Here is a 16,425-nt window from a genome sequence, read left to right as displayed (position 1 = left end):
TGTGTGTGTGTGCGCTTTGTGGTGTTTGTCATTACCAACACACACAAAAAAGCCGGAGTTATGTAAGAAAGCGATGTTCCTATGGCGAGTTTGCTTTAGGGGAATTTTTTTTGTTCTATAAGTGAGCGTTGGCTTTGCTGTGTCAAGATGTTGTTTGTTGTTGTTGGCTTTCAGTGTTGAAATGTAAACTACCGTACTACCTTAGATTTCATTCAGATCATGGAGATGCCTTTCCACGTTTCACATTGCACAAGAGCACGACACAAGGACGCCTCGCATCATTGCAAAGTGTTCCACACTTCTTCCCGTGTCACAACGGCACCTCGTTGAGGGGCCCAACGTTGTTGTTGTTTTTCCGTCCTTTTTTTTTCGTGTCAAATCGTGTTTTGCGTTTAGTCGATTCACTCGTGTCAATTAAAGTGGTTTTGTTTGTAACATGCGGACGGATAAGAATCATGACACCGTTACCCGCTTGAATGTAACCGCGCATATGTTAACTAAATGCAATGCGCTGCAGTAGAAATACGCCTTCAGGGTTGTGTTGGTCACGTGGTGTGCATTAAAAGTATACTGGTGTAATTCCATTGCGTCGCTGTGTTTTGAACGAGCGTGTGTGTGTGTATAGATACTCGTTCCGCATTGCGAGGAGCGGTAGTCTAGCGGTTAGCGCACTGCGCTACGAACCCGGCGACCTGAGTTTGATTCCCGCTCACGGACAGGGACGATTATCTGAGCCGGGCCTCCTCTAGGTCGACTCGGCCTCAAATGAGTACCTGGTGCGGTGTGTAAACATCGCCACAAGGGAGACAAAGGTGGCCGGGCGTGGATTTGGAAACTCGCCCCCCCCCCCCCAGGTGCCCGCCAACAGCACTTGCCCCAACAGTCTGTTACATACTCTGGTTCTTTCGGTAAAGTCTCTCATTCTGGCGAATTGCCCGATGATGCTGGATGCAATTACCAGAGAAACGTGCTACTCAAATTGTAAATGTTGTGGTTTCACGCTTCAACACACCGGTGGGTTAAAGCAGTGAACTATTTGTCTTTTGTCAACGTGACACTTTTTTACTGATTGGCCGTGTCGGGTGGTGGAGGGTTACGACACATAAATAACGCGATCTAAACCCAAAAACGTTGATTATGAATATTGGTCGCGAAAGCCTACTACGTGTTAAACTGTCTCTCTCGCCTTCTTCAGCAGTTCTTGCTGTGGTTGTCCCACCTGATGACGATTGCTTGTGTTGCGATCGAAACGTCGTGATTTGTTTTATTTTATTTCTACCTCCGTGACTTTACCGAAAGAACGAAAGAGTATGGGGATTCCTGCAGTCACGAAAGCTTCAAATCAAGTCTGTTACGTGGCATTGCATTGCAAAGTTTTTCCCGTCAAGCGAGCGTTGCTCATCGCCGTGATCTGTCCACACGTCCACAGTGTAGTAATTGTGGGTTTAGTTCGCCTTGGGCAGAGCGTGAACTCATAACTTGACAGTTGTTACTTTTTCTATCGGACTACGCGTGTATGGTTGAATCTGTTCGTAGGAAAACATTTGAACTACTTTACCTTTTTGTTGGGAAACTCGGATAAACAGCGCGCCAAATGTATAAGCTGGAAAAATAAGGATAAACTAATACTATCCAATATTGAGCATCCTTCAAAGATACATTTCCTTGCATGCATTACCAGTTTTCATTGAAATTAAACTTTAAAAAATGTGTATAATGCAAATTGCATTTAGAATTTAGAATCGAACAATGCACGAGTCAGAACTAAATTTTTGTTTATCAAATCAAACCTGTCTTAAATTTCGATTTAAAGCTTTCGTGACTGCAGGGAATAATCTTCTTGGTTTTTTCGGTAAAGTCACGTAGAAGGGAAGTAATATTTTATGATGAATCCCTGCAGTGACGAAAGCTTTAAATCGAAAATTAAATCAAACCTGATCAAATTTACGGGAGCATAAATTAAAGTGTGGACGTGCAATTATTACTACTACAGGGTAAATTTCGATTTAAAGCTTTCGTGACTGCACGGATTCATCTTCTTGGTTCTTTCGGTAAAGTCACGTGACTTTACCGAAAGAACCAAGAAGATTCTACAGGGTAGTTCACGCCCAGTGTATTGAGAGTACGGCTCTACCTGCAATGTATTTGTCGTGCCCGTGTGGTGTCTCCCACTCGTGGACACAGATATCCATGCAGCTCCGCTCCATGCAGAGCCTGCCCAGGTGGGTTGCGCGAGTGAGCATCTGCGGGGCCACGTGCGACCAACGGAGACGTCTCAAGATGAGTCCTGGAATAGTGCGGATCCGAAGGTGCTGGGGCTCTCCTGCACATCGAGAGAGATGGAGAGAGACCTGGGAGTCTTGTGACCTCACTTCTGTGCGGTGGGAGGGCCCGGGATCATGCAGCCCGTAATGGACAACGCAGAAATCGCCAAAGTTAAATCGACGAATCGCGCCTCGACACGGCCGAGGCCGTTCACGCAATCACTCCGCGCCGTCGCTTCTTTCCTTCTGCCAAACATCGCAGCGAACCGCGGCACTTGCACGGTGCAACGCCCTCGTGTGCGAGCTCCGAGCGTCACTCCACCGACTCCTCTTACATTTAATTCCGAATTTTAACCGAAGCTGTCAACTCGCGACCCGGAGCCGGACGGAACAAAATCCCCTGGGAGTCCTCACGTAGCACACGTGAGTCACCTCCCCCCCGCTCCACCCCTCCCCCCGCTCCACCCCTCCCCCCACTCCACCCCTCCCCCCACTCCACTCCTCCCCCCGCTCCACCCGCTCCACCCCTCCACCCGCTCCACCCCTCCCCCCGCTCCACCCCTCCCCCCACTCCACCCCTCTCCCCACCCCACCCCTCCCCCCGCACCACCCCTCCCCCCGCACCACCCCTCCCCCGCACCCCGCTCCCCCCACCCCTCCCCCCGCACCAGCCCACCCCTCCACCCCACCCCCCGCTCCACCCCACCCCTCCCCCCACTCCACCCCTCTCCCCACTCCACCCCACCCCTCGCACCACCCCTCCCCCGCACCCCTCTCCCGCTCCCCCCACCCCTCCCCCCGCACCAGCCCACCCCTCCACCCCACCCCTCCACCCCACCCCCCGCTCCACCCCTCCCCCCACTCCACCCCTCCCCCCACTCCACCCCACCCCTCCCCCCGCACCAGCCCACCCCTCCACCCCACCCCCCGCTCCACCCCTCCCCCCACTCCACCCCACCCCTCCCCCCGCACCACCCCTCCCCCGCACCCCGCTCCCCCCACCCCTCCCCCCGCACCAGCCCACCCCTCCACCCCACCCCCCGCTCCACCCCTCCCCCCACTCCACCCCTCCCCCCACTCCACCCCACCCCTCCCCCCGCACCAGCCCACCCCTCCACCTCCATCCCCTGTACGCACACTCGTGTGTGTGTGTCTGGTGTGGCCTGTGCCGCGAGAGGGCGCTACTCACCTCGCCGTCGCTGATGCCGTCGGAAATGAGCAGCGCGTCTTTGTTGAGTGGCAGTGTTCGATTCGAGCACATTGGCGCGTGTGACTCTGGAGATATGATTGTGTGTAAGCCGTACGTCGAACTTCTTTCGCACCGTACGTAGCCAACCGTGCTCGTCGGAAGTGCGGGGGAAGGACAACAAACTAAACACACAAACATTTAAGTTTTAATGAAATTCGTTTTCAAACTTTCTCTTTTTTAAAGTGCATAGCCTCCAGTGGCTTCCTAATATCAGAAAGGAAGATCGTCCCAGACGACAGCAGAAGGGCATCTGAAAGGTCGCAATGCAAGTGGCCGTCTTGAACCGTGTTCAGCATTGCTCAGAAACACAAAGCCGTCCAAGCCATTACAACTTCTTTGTGGGAGCGTGATGAAAATAATAGGTTAAGAAATTATGCATGCTAAATATTTGCACCTAGGGGGTTGATTTATTCAGCATGGGGAAGTCTCATTCACATTCATATGTTGATCTTCATGTCCTTTTAATAGTTCTGGTCACGTGACATTTAACTTTGAACATTCGGTTCCCACGTAATTGTTATTTTCCTTCGTAAAGATTCGCTTTGATTCCTCCTTGTTCCTGATTTGCACAATCTCGCACTCGTGTTTAATCTTACACAGCCACGTCTCGACACGGTATTTCATACTTTCGGTCTATTCACCGTTGCTGCAATGCTGTAACGTTGTTATATTCTACCCACACCCAGGTTGGCCTGTCACGTCGTTTTAATTTATGTATCCAGCACTGTGTCATTACTATATCATTACAGGGCAGCAGATTTCTTAAACCCACCCACGCCTCTATCCACTCAGCAGTATAAATAGGTTGGCTCCATCGCAGTTTGGCTATTGCGGTGGGGGAATAGTGTGGGAGCCGCTGCGACGAGATGTTAACTACCTCGCCTGGTGTGCAGGAGGTTGTGGTGTTCGAACCCGACCCTGACGCTTGCTGTATATTTGGAGTTTTCACGCCTCTCTTTCCCCGTGGTCGCGTGGATTTTACTCCAGTTGTACCCCTACACATTTAGCAACACGCGTTTAGAGTGTTTGGCTGCTATACATTTCGAGATGCCGTTGCGAGAGCTGGACCGCGCGGAATATACACACACACGACCGCGACGTCTCGGCTGCGAATAACTGCGCAAAAGTGACAACGCTACGGAAATGTGTAAGGGAAAATGTTGCGGTGCCTGTCTGGGAAAAGGAAGAAACTAAGAACAACGACTATCACTCGAGTACGAGGTTGGAAAGCGTGATACCGCACCAGAGATTGTTGAGATTATTCTTGGTGCTGTGAATGTCCACGTGATAAGAATCAGGTTCGCACAGCGCTGTCGAAATGTGCCGCACATTTCAAAAGTAAGCACGTTTGATTTCTAAACATGTTTCGCGTTGACATTTAAATTGCGGAGAAATCATTTAGTCGTTTAATGCCGTGGTTTAAAAATACCTAATGAGTTTGTTTAATTTTTTTTACAAGATAAATGGTTGCAGGTCAATTAAGTAAGAGTTGAAAACGTAGTATTTTTGCACTGTTCGTGGGTTTATACCTTGCGTGTATGTACAATTCTGGGTTTATTGCTCATATTTTCGTAAAAATGTGTTTAAAATACCGTTTTACCGGTTTTAAACTTCGTTTTATGCATTTTTAACGAAAACAGCGCCCCCTAGTGGCGAGCGAATTTATTAGGCCATTTGAAGGCAGTTTTGGGGATTTAGCGATCAAATTTCATCACAAATATGCACTAAACACCATTCTACAGCCTACCATACGTGCAAACCGGTTTAACAGCTTTATTGCATTGCTAACCTCCGTGTGAAATGAGGATTATGAGCGCAACAGCGCCCCCTAGTGGTCATTTCATTTTTCTTTTAATATACAAAAAAAATCATTTTCAAAATGTGTTTTGCACGTGTGTGTGTATCTTCCTCTTCCTCCCACGTCTTACTCCGCAGGTCTCCAGGCCACTCCGTTCTTGAGCTGTCCCCTCTCTGTGGAGCCACGCGCCTCGTGTTCTCTTCCACCTGCTCACCTTCGGGAAGACACACAATCTATTGTTATTCACATTCGCACGAATTACACCATTACATACTTTTGTATTAACTTTTATTAATTCGCACGAATTACACCATTACATACTTTTGCATTAACTTACCTTTCCTCGCCGCGGTCATGCCCACAGGTTGGATTCGAACCACGAGCCGCCAACTTCCCAGGCAGGGCACGCAACCACTTCGCCACCGACTCAGCACGAAAAGCACCGACTATGAGCCGGTTAAGTGATTGCCCTCCCAGCCCGCGTAACGTGTAAATATACGGATGACGTCATTGCGTAATATATAATGAAATAAAAAAGAACGCCGTGACGTCATCACGTTAAATGTTGCGTTGTTTTGTTTTGCCGTTTGATGTGAACGCGTGCACAGTTAAATTGACAAAAAAAATAACAATCGAGCTTTGAACCCGGGATGGCATAGACAAAAGGTGGACGCGGTAACCGTTACGCCACCCGAGCCAGCGTGTTTGCATGAATCATCTTCTCATATGAATAAAAAGTGTGCTGTACTTGGCCCTTCCCCCCTCTCCAACCATTATATAAACGGAGTGGTAGCTCCTGCAATCTCTCATTTACTTGATACAGCTGTCGTGGCTGTGACGGTTCCACCTGAAGACGGAAGCTTGTGTTGCCTCCGAAACGTCCTGATTTTTATTTTATTTTACTTTTATTAATTTTAATGTTTTTACCTACGTGACTTTACCGAAAAACCTAAGAATATGAATCCTTGCATTCACGAAAGCTTCAAATCTAGAATTCTCATGAGAAACGTGCCATAGCGGAGGCCTCTTTGGTTCTTTCGGTAAAGTCACGTAGAAGGGAAGTAATAAAATAAAAAATAAAAATAAAACAATAGAATAATTCTCACGACGTTTCTGCCACAACGCAAGCAGCCGTCCTCAGGTGAAGACCAGGTCTGTCGGGGAGACAGACCTAGTCTACGTGACTTTACCGAAAGAACCAAGAAAAAGAAAATAATAAATTAAATACTTAGCGGAGGCCGCTTATTTAGCCACACCGACAAGGGCACGGTCTCTCTAACAGCCGACACCACCGACACGACGCGGGGGACACACTCAAAGCTCTGCACAGATTCATCAAACAATTGCTCGAAGTGGCCACCTTCTTTCCACCCCATATCCACCCGACAGAGCAATTGACCTTGACAGCCCAAACAAGGACAAGAGCGAATGAATGAATGAATGCACGTGGTCTTCACACAGTGTCGAGAGAGGGTGGGCCATTATACTGGGCAGTGTGAATTGTCTTTTATACCACCCCTCCACCCGCCGCCCCCACACGAAATAAAGAAAGCCGTGCCAATTACTTGTGCACTCGTGACTTTATTTTATTAAAACACACACACACATTCCAGGGTAGATACATTACACGCACATATGTGGCCACCACTTTGAAGAAGAACAAACACAAAACTTTGTTCACGAATACGTTGCGACCGTATCTGTTGCGACGTCTCGCAATGCCACGAATCACATGACGTGAAAATGTACCGTGTTTGGTCACATGATGGTTCCGGCAATATTTGTTGCTAAATTTGAGATGTATACATACGGGTGTGGGTTTCAACCGGCGCTGCGTTGTACTTCCCACTCGGCTTTTGCACAGATTTCATTCCAAACCGAAGACTTTGTAGCTCCAGCAAGTCTGCGTTGACGACGACGACGCAGTCAGATCGCTTTGCCCTCGGCTCCGTGCGCCCCCTCGCTCGCGTTAATGATCTCGCAGCCAGCACCCAACCGTTATTCTTTGGTTCTTTCGGTAAAGTCACGTATAAAGATAAAATAATAAATAATAAATAAAATAATAGAACAATAACATTCTCACGACGTGTCGATTGCAACACAAGCAATCATCATCAGGTATAAAAGAAATAGCAACAAAAATCTAACCAGAAAACTATAGACAGACATTATCTTTATACGTGACTTTACCGAAAGAACCAACGAATAATTCCTGCAGTCACGAAAGCTCCAAAATTAAGATTAGCACCCAACCGGTTTGGCATTCGCATCTTTTGTACCGAGGACGCGTGATCGGAACAGATTGTGTGGCATTGTCGGGCAAAGATCCCCCAGCATGTGCTTAACAGACTGTCGGGGCAAGTGCTGTTAGCGAGCACCTATTGAGGCCGGCACGGCACACGATGTGGTGGGTGGCCAGCACCACGCCCGGCCACCTTTGTCTCCCCAGTGGCGATGTTTACACACCGTACCGGATACTCATTTTAGGCTGAGTCGACCTAGGGGAGGCCCAGGACCGTTTCTGATAATCCTCACTGGGTGCTGGCCGTGAGCGGGAATCGAACTCGGGTCGCCGGGTTCGTAGCGCAGCGTAGCGCTAAGCGCTACACCACCGCTCCCCGTATGGCTATGGGTATTGCCGCAACACACACACACGCACCTTAGGGATGATGTGCCACTGTTCCCATCCACTTACAGTTGAGGACAACGCACCTCCTCAACGGCATGATGTTTCCACGCAAGAGAAGTTGGCCTGCAGATCTAAACACGAGCCAATAATCATTCTCGATGGAAGGAAACCATTAATGTTGATTAAAAGTATTAAAAAATCAGGCTACAATGTAGCGTGATTGCACAAGATCACCCAGGGCATTCTATATTCTAAAGGTTTGCAAAACTCGTAAGGCTGCAGCTATTAATTAGTACAATTGTGTAATTTAAAAGGAGTAACATCCGTATTATGTAAGACTGCATGTTAATAATAATAATAAAACACCCATGCCCTATATCAATATAGGACAAAACATCGTAAGACGTGCTTTCAAATGAGTGAACATCTCTATATATAAGAAGGGAAATGTGTGAATGTGTGTCTGTTCGAAATGTTTAGCGTACTTCTCAACATGCAACAAACTTGAAATTTGGCATGTGGTATCTTCCAGATTGTACACAATGCAAAAAAGTCTAAAAATAGACTTTTGTATTTTGGGGGGGGGGGGGGGGCAAACACATTCCTGCGGAGGGAGCTGGTAGGAACGTTGGGTTGCTCGGTCAATGGCCAGGGTCAACGGCGGCGTGGTGTATTCCGCAAATATGCCCGACTGTGAGGGCGGGCACAAGCCGGCGTGAGTAGGTTAAACGTTGAGTTTTATAAGAGCACCACGGGGTGACCAGCCCCTCCCCACCCAGCCCCACCCCTCCCACCCCCCACCCAGCTCCACCCTCCCCACCCTCCCCTCCCCACCCAGCCCCACCCTCCCCACCCAGCCCCTCCCCACCCTCCCCTCTCCACCCAGCCCCTCCCCACCCAGCCCCTCCCTGCACGACGGACGGACGAACACAATAATCCCCTGTGGGCTGGTGTAACCAGGAGGTTTCTACCAGTATAAGCATCGTCTGCACTATACCACTGCCGTATGGCTGCGAGTAGGGTGAATGCATATCCACGTTCTACGTGGAAAATACATTGCGATCCATTGCAATCTATCCCACTGGCTTCTAATGCCCCTCCTAATTTTCTTCTCGACAGGCGATTGCATGTTGTGAAAGCGATGGCTCAATTTCTCACGGAGGCGCGGCGAGGTTTAATCGGTGTGTTGTTGAGATTGGTGGCGACCCATATCGAGGCTTAGAAACACACGGTGTATCGATAAATGGATCACCACGTTTCATAATTGCGTGGGTTTTTTTTTTGGTTGTTGCTTCAGATCGCGTCGTGCACCCATCCTCTACCCGATCCAACATTTTACTGACGCGATGTGGCCCACAAAAAATTAAATTGTGATCACAACGCTGCTGGCGGGATGACGTCGCTCGGCTGGCCTGGTGTAGAGTAGTAGTGTAGTAATGTGTAGTAGTGTAGAGTGTAGTAGTGTATAGTGTAGTGTATAGTAGTGTATAGTGTAGTAGTGTAGAGTGTAGTAGTGTATAGTAGTGTATAGTGTAGTAGTGTATAGTGTAGTAGTGTGTAGTAGTGTAGAGTGTAGTAGTAGTGTAGTGTATAGTAGTGTATAGTGTAGTAGTGTGTAGTAGTGTATAGTGTAGTAGTGTATAGTAGTATATAGTGTAGTGTATAGTAGTATATAGCAGAGGTGTGGACTCGAGTCATGTGACTTGGACTCGAGTCAGACTCGAGTCATGAATTTGATGACTTGCGACTCGACTTGGACTTGCATAACAATGACTTTGTCCCACCTCTGGTATATAGTGTAGTGTATAGTAGTGTATAGTGTAGTGTATAGTAGTATATAGTGTAGTGTACAGTAGTGTATAGTGTAGTAGTGTATAGTGTAGTGTATAGTAGTGTATAGTGTAGTAGTGTGTAATAGTGTAGTAGTGTATAGTAGTGTATAGTGTAGTAGTGTGTAGTAGTGTAGAGTGTAGTAGTGTATAGTGTAGTGTATAGTAGTGTATAGTGTAGTAGTGTGTAGTAGTGTAGAGTGTAGTAGTGTATAGTAGTGTACAGTAGTGTATAGTGTAGTAGTGTGTAGTAGTGTAGAGTGTAGTAGTGTATAGTAGTATATAGTGTAGTAGTGTATAGTAGTATATAGTGTAGTGTATAGTAGTATATAGTGTAGTGTATAGTAGTGTAGAGTGCAGTAGTGTATAGTGTAGTGTATAGTCGTGTATAGTGTAGTAGTGTGTAATAGTGTAGTAGTGTATAGTAGTGTATAGTGTAGTAGTGTGTAGTAGTGTAGAGTGTAGTAGTGTATAGTGTAGTGTATAGTAGTGTATAGTGTAGTAGTGTGTAGTAGTGTAGAGTGTAGTAGTGTATAGTAGTGTACAGTAGTGTATAGTGTAGTAGTGTGTAGTAGTGTAGAGTGTAGTAGTGTATAGGAGTGTATAGTGTAGTAGTGTATAGTAGTATATAGTGTAGTGTATAGTAGTATATAGTGTAGTGTATAGTAGTATATAGTGTAGTGTATAGTAGTGTATAGTGTAGTAGTGTGTAATAGTGTAGTAGTGTATAGTAGTGTATAGTGTAGTAGTGTGTAGTAGTGTAGAGTGTAGTAGTGTATAGTGTAGTGTATAGTAGTGTATAGTGTATATTAGTGTATAGTGTAGTCTATAGTTTAGTAGTGTATAGTGTAGTAGTAGTGTATAGTGTATAGTAGTGTAGAGTGTAGTAGTGTATAGTAGTGTAGAGTGTAGTAGTGTATATTACAGGTAGGAACAACAGTTCCACACTGCCCACCAGGGATTAATTGTCTGTCTGTCGTGCATGGCCCCGCCCCACCAGAGTCCTCCCATTGGCTCGGGGACGCCGACCAATGGGAGCGGTGGGTTGGGGTTAGTGGTGGGGGGGGGGGCACCACCGCAACTCGGGCCAATGGGGAGACGGACGATGTTTCATTCACAGAATGGAACTGGGGGAGGTATGCCCGCTGACTAGATACGCAGTCACTTGTATTAGGCCGAGCGCGTGTATTTTGAAGCCCGTTTTGCACGAAGGCCTCGTTTGACGCCGTGCAAGATCGTAGGGGTTTGTTCGATCATACTTCACCACGCGGATCAGTGCGTATTTTGGTTGGATGGAGAATTCAAGACAAGCCGCAGTGGTGACATTTTTTGCCCATGTAACCCAAACTACATCGACCATAATAACCCACAGCAGATGTCTTGTCACACCCCCCCCCCCCAATTAATTCTGTTATCCTATGCACATTCATTTCCGTTTTAAAGACACATTTTAAATAAATAAGAGAATTAAATGTGGGTCACAAGGCATATGGACCGTTTCGATTTAAAGCTTTCGTGACTGCAGGGATTCATCTTCTTGGTTCTTTCGGTAAAGTCACGTAGAAGGGAAGTAATAAAATAATACAAATAAAACATAATAAAATATTTTTTTTATTATTTCATTACTTCCCTTCTACGTGACTTTACCGAAAGAACCAAGAAGATGAATCCCTGCAGTCACGAAAGCTTTAAATCAAAATTTAACCTGGCAACCCCTTATCAGTGCCCTATCAGATCTTATTGGTCACCCCGCGCACTTATAAATCTCAACGTTCATCCTACAAAGTGCCATAGCAAGGGAGAAACACAAACAAATAGACACAAAAAAATGTGCGGGTATTGAAACGAATATACGCGGTATGGACCTGAAAACTCAATTTCCATGTACAAGGATTGACAGGCGTGACATACATACTGCCGACGTGAAAGCAAAGCAAGGACCGAACAACCGAGAAGTTACTGGGCTGCCTTTCTGCTATCCACAAACTGCCGATGACAACTTGCCATGCATGGGAGTGGTAGCCGATTGAAAGCCACATCCAACGTCGACTTTTTCGCCCATCAGCAAAACATCGCTTCTGTGTTGACGAACTTCAGTTTTGATTATCACCTCGGCTTTCTTTGTACCGTTTATTTTATTTTTTTACAACCGCAGTCTCATCCCCGCGGTCTGTACTATTACGCCTGCCAGCCCCTTAGCTGCGTCATCCGAGTGGAAGAGAACACTCTCCAAGCGCTGCTTGCAGCAGGCGACGAGATAACGGCCGATAAATCGCCGACGAACCACACAAAAACATCACCCCGGCTAATTAGCGATCGTTCCGTCCGATGTAGTAGAGGATTACGCGCACTTTGCATAATACCAGATAATGCAAAAGTGCGGGCCGTTAATTCGGTGTTATTTTCTCACCTTAATCACGGCTTAAGGGATCTCTTAAAAAATGCACGTTTGTATGAATGCGTCATATATTTTAAAGGAGCACACACACACACACGCTTCACCTTCATTAATAATGCGCAATGTAAGACTGCGTGTGCGTTTTGTTTTACCAACCTTTATATTATCATTAACATCAAAGCCGGCGAGAGCTTGCCAAGATTGGTCTAACTATATTTCTTGTGCATTGTTAATTGCGAGCGGTGGCGCAGCGGTGAGGTCACCTGCACCCCGAACCTGGGGCCGAGCGAGTTCGATTCCGGCCCACAGCCATGCGATAATGTCTGAAACGGTCCTGGGCTTCACTTAGGTTCGCTCAGCCTTAAATGAGTATCTGGTACGTGCCTTAACAGCACTTGCTCTAACCCAGCCGTCTATAACGCTGTGCTGATGATTCATTATCCACGTGTATGTAGTCGTGTACTCGTGTCAATCCATGCGGAGTTTAATGATGCACATGCGTTAGGGCATTTACACCTCACGCGTAGCCAGAATACAGCGAGTTGACTCGTTGTGATTTTACGATCAGTGTTAATAACTCCGATCACGATTTAGGGCCCCCCCCCCCCCTTAATCGTTAACGCCAAAGGCGTTGGCCGAGAAAGTTTGCGCGTCAACGCACGCGGTGAGTGTCTCCACGTGGTCACGTCGCCCGCACATGCAGCGTGCAGTTCGTAAACAACGTTAGAACTTGCGCACGGGTCCCTCTGTAAACTACCTCGTTGTATATTTAAGAAGCCTGTACTGTTCAGGGAGAGAGAGAGAGAGAGAGCGAGATACAGTTCGTTATGCTGAATTATAAAGTGGCTTTACACTAGAAATAATGCTACAACTTTCATCACCTTGAGTCACCTTTTTGCAGCGAGAGATGCAACGTGTCGACTAGCCCCTACTAATGTCAGTCCACCGTTGGACGAGGTCATTTCCAGGCCGTTGCGGGTCGTGAGGCTTTTTTGACCATACTTCGCCACGGTGGTCGGTTCGGGTTGGCAACATAGCCCACCATTCTGGCGAATTGCCCGATGATGCTGGATGCAATTACCAGCGAAACGTCGTGCTACTCAAATTGTAAATGTTGTGTTTTCACGCTTCAACACACCGGTGGGCTAAAGCAGTGAACTATTTGTCTTTTTGTCAACGTGACACTTTTTTACTGATTGGCCGTGTCGGGTGGTGGAGGGTTACGACACATTTATAAATAACGCGATCTAAACCCAAAAACGTTGATTATGAATAATATTGGTCGCGAAAGCCTGCTACGTGTTCAACTGAGCATAGCCCAGTACGGGGTAGACTACGGCAATAGATGGACTCCACTGTGCGTTGCAAGACGTAGCCCCCGCATCCTAGAGCAATCCCTGAAATCTCCAAGACTTATTTTCAAGAAAGCCTTCCTTGAGACGTTTGGCCCTTTCCCGCGCGGCTATAGTTTGGTCGTGCGAGAGACAAACCACGCGTACAACCTACCTGATGTACTGCCTTGCAGGCGCCATGATGACCATGCAATGAGGTGCATAGGATAATGAACAGGACACGGATGACACGAACAGACTAAAAATGGAGGGATACATTATAAGGCATTCATACAATGTCTTATACAATACAATTTGACAGTGCAAGATAATTATATATCTCTTTAAATGCACCCACGTCCCAAAAGTGCTGTGGAGAACAGTGGCGGGGAGGAGGATGCAATGCTCGTTTATTTAATAGGAAGAGACAGTCATGGGTTGAGGGCAAATAAATAAAGTCTTGAATCTGGACTTGGGAATGGGACTGGGAGTCGATAGCACGGATGGCTGGGGGGGGGGGTATGGAATGGAGCTCGAGACGACAGAACGAGAAGCAGACGGAGGGTGTCTAAGATCTTGTGTTCTGGGAATACAGATAAGATGAAGCAGTCCCGACAACGGCACAATTTACGCAGTGGTGGAAATGGGCCGAACGCCGATTGTGGGAGTGAAAATGTTGAACCCTGTGACTGCGTTCCAAAAGGAAAGAATTATTCATCTGTTTGTTTTTATTTGACTCACAGATAGACCCCTGGACTAACAGAGAGACCCACAGACATACACAGAGACCGATAGACACGCACAGAGACCCACAGACACACACAGAGACCCACAAACATGCACAGAAACACACAGAGACCCACAGACACGCACAGAGATCCACAGACATACACAGAGAGCCACGGACACGCACATAGACCGACAGACACGCACAGAGACCCACAGAAACATAGAGAGACCGACAGACACGCCCAGAGACCCACAGACATACACAGAGACCCATAGAAACACACAGAGACCCACAGAAACACACAGAGACCCACAGAAACACACAGAGACCGACAGACACGCACAAAGACCCACAGAAACGCACAGAGACCCACAGAAACACACAGAAACCCCCCCTCCACACACATATACCCATAGACACATACAGTGACCCACACACGGAGCGAAGTTCCTCCTCAGATCTCCGATTTGCACGGTTGGCTACGTACGGTGCGAAAGAAGTTTAACATGCATACGTACACATCTCGGGTACGGTCCAGATCTAGTGGGGGGTGGGGGGGCGATCAAAGTCCCCCCCGTACCCCAACATACCGCTGCGATGGCGAGATGTTAGCTCCCTCGCCTGCTATGCAAGAGGTCGTGGGTTCGATCCCGACCCTGACGCCTGTTTATTTGGAGTTTGCGTGCCTCTCTGGTGAAAACATAAAAAGTTTAACGCCAAGGGCTGCACGCTGCTAATGGAACGATGTCGCTCGGCTGGCCTGGGGACGCCTGGGGATTCTCCAGGAAGTGCTCGAGTTTGTAGTAGTGTATCGTGTAGTGTAGTGTATCGTGTAGTGTAGTGTATCGTGTAGTGTAGTGTATCGTGTAGTGTAGTGTATCGTGTAGTGTAGTGCATCGTCTAGTATATAGTAGTATATAGTGTAGTATACAGTAGTGTATAGTAGTGTATAGTAATGTATAGTGTAGTAGTGTATAGTGTAGTAATGTCTAGTAGTGTATAGTGTATAGTAGTGTATAGTGTAGTAGTGTATAATGTAGTAGTGTATAGTAGTGTATAGTGTATAGTAGTGCATCGTGTAGTGTATAGTAGTATATAGTAGTGTATAGTGTAGTAGTGTATAGTGTAGTAGTGTATAGTATAGTGTATAGTAGTGTATCGTGTAGTGTAGTGTATCGTGTAGTGTAGTGCATCGTCTAGTATATAGTAGTATATTGTGTAGTATACAGTAGTGTATAGTAGTGTATAGTAATGTATAGTGTAGTAGTGTATAGTGTAGTAATGTCTAGTAGTATATAGTAATGTATAGTAGTGTATAGTGTAGTAGTGTATAATGTAGTAGTGTATAGTAGTGTATAGTGTATAGTATTGCATCGTGTAGTGTATAGTAGTATATAGTAGTGTATAGTGTAGTAGTGTATAGTGTAGTAGTGTATAGTGTAGTAGTGTATAGTATAGTAGTGTATAGTAGTGTATAGTAGTGTATAGTAGTGTATAGTGTAGTAGTGTATAGTGTAGTAGTGTATAGTAGTGTATAGTAGTGTATAGTAGTGTATAGTGTAGTAGTGTATAGTAATGTGTAGTGTATAATGTAGTCGTGCTGGAGTGTGTCGCCAGGCACAGGGAGGTGTGGACCCCAAACTGCTCAACACGCTGCTGCCGCCGCGACCCTCGTCGTGAACGAGCTAAGAAACGAACGAAACGAACGAAACGGACGAACGAACGAACCGAACGAATTTCCAGCCCTGGATCCACGCGGTGATGAATGCCCCCCAGCTTGCAGTTGGAGCGATCATGCGCGAGGGGGCGTTGCAGTGCCGCTCGCCATCCTATTCCATTACATTCGCACGCCTTGCGCCGTCCAAAACAATTATTCGGAAAAAGCTAAACGCCACGCGCACGCTTGTCCGCACCGTTGCTCCTGCACGATTGCAACAAAATGGGCTTGACAGCAGCGCTGCTGCAGCGAGAATAAAAGAGCAGAGCTGGAGACGAGCTTGCAGGGGACGAGGCACGAAGCCAACTGCAGTGATCATCGACGCAAATCAGTCAATCAACGAGCCCCGTGTCCAACCCACTGCTGAATGAAAGCCACGCCGGGTCGGTCACGGGCTCTCTTTGACCATACTTCACCACGCTGGTCAGTACGGTGTTTGTAACGTCATGGTGGTGGTGGCGGCGGTGGTCATTGATGGTG

This window comes from Lampetra fluviatilis, chromosome 26 (assembly GCF_964198595.1).
Source record: "Lampetra fluviatilis chromosome 26, kcLamFluv1.1, whole genome shotgun sequence".
NCBI lineage: Eukaryota > Metazoa > Chordata > Hyperoartia > Petromyzontiformes > Petromyzontidae > Lampetra > Lampetra fluviatilis.
The sequence above is the reverse complement of the archived record's forward strand: the minus strand, read 5'-3'. Positions refer to the sequence as shown.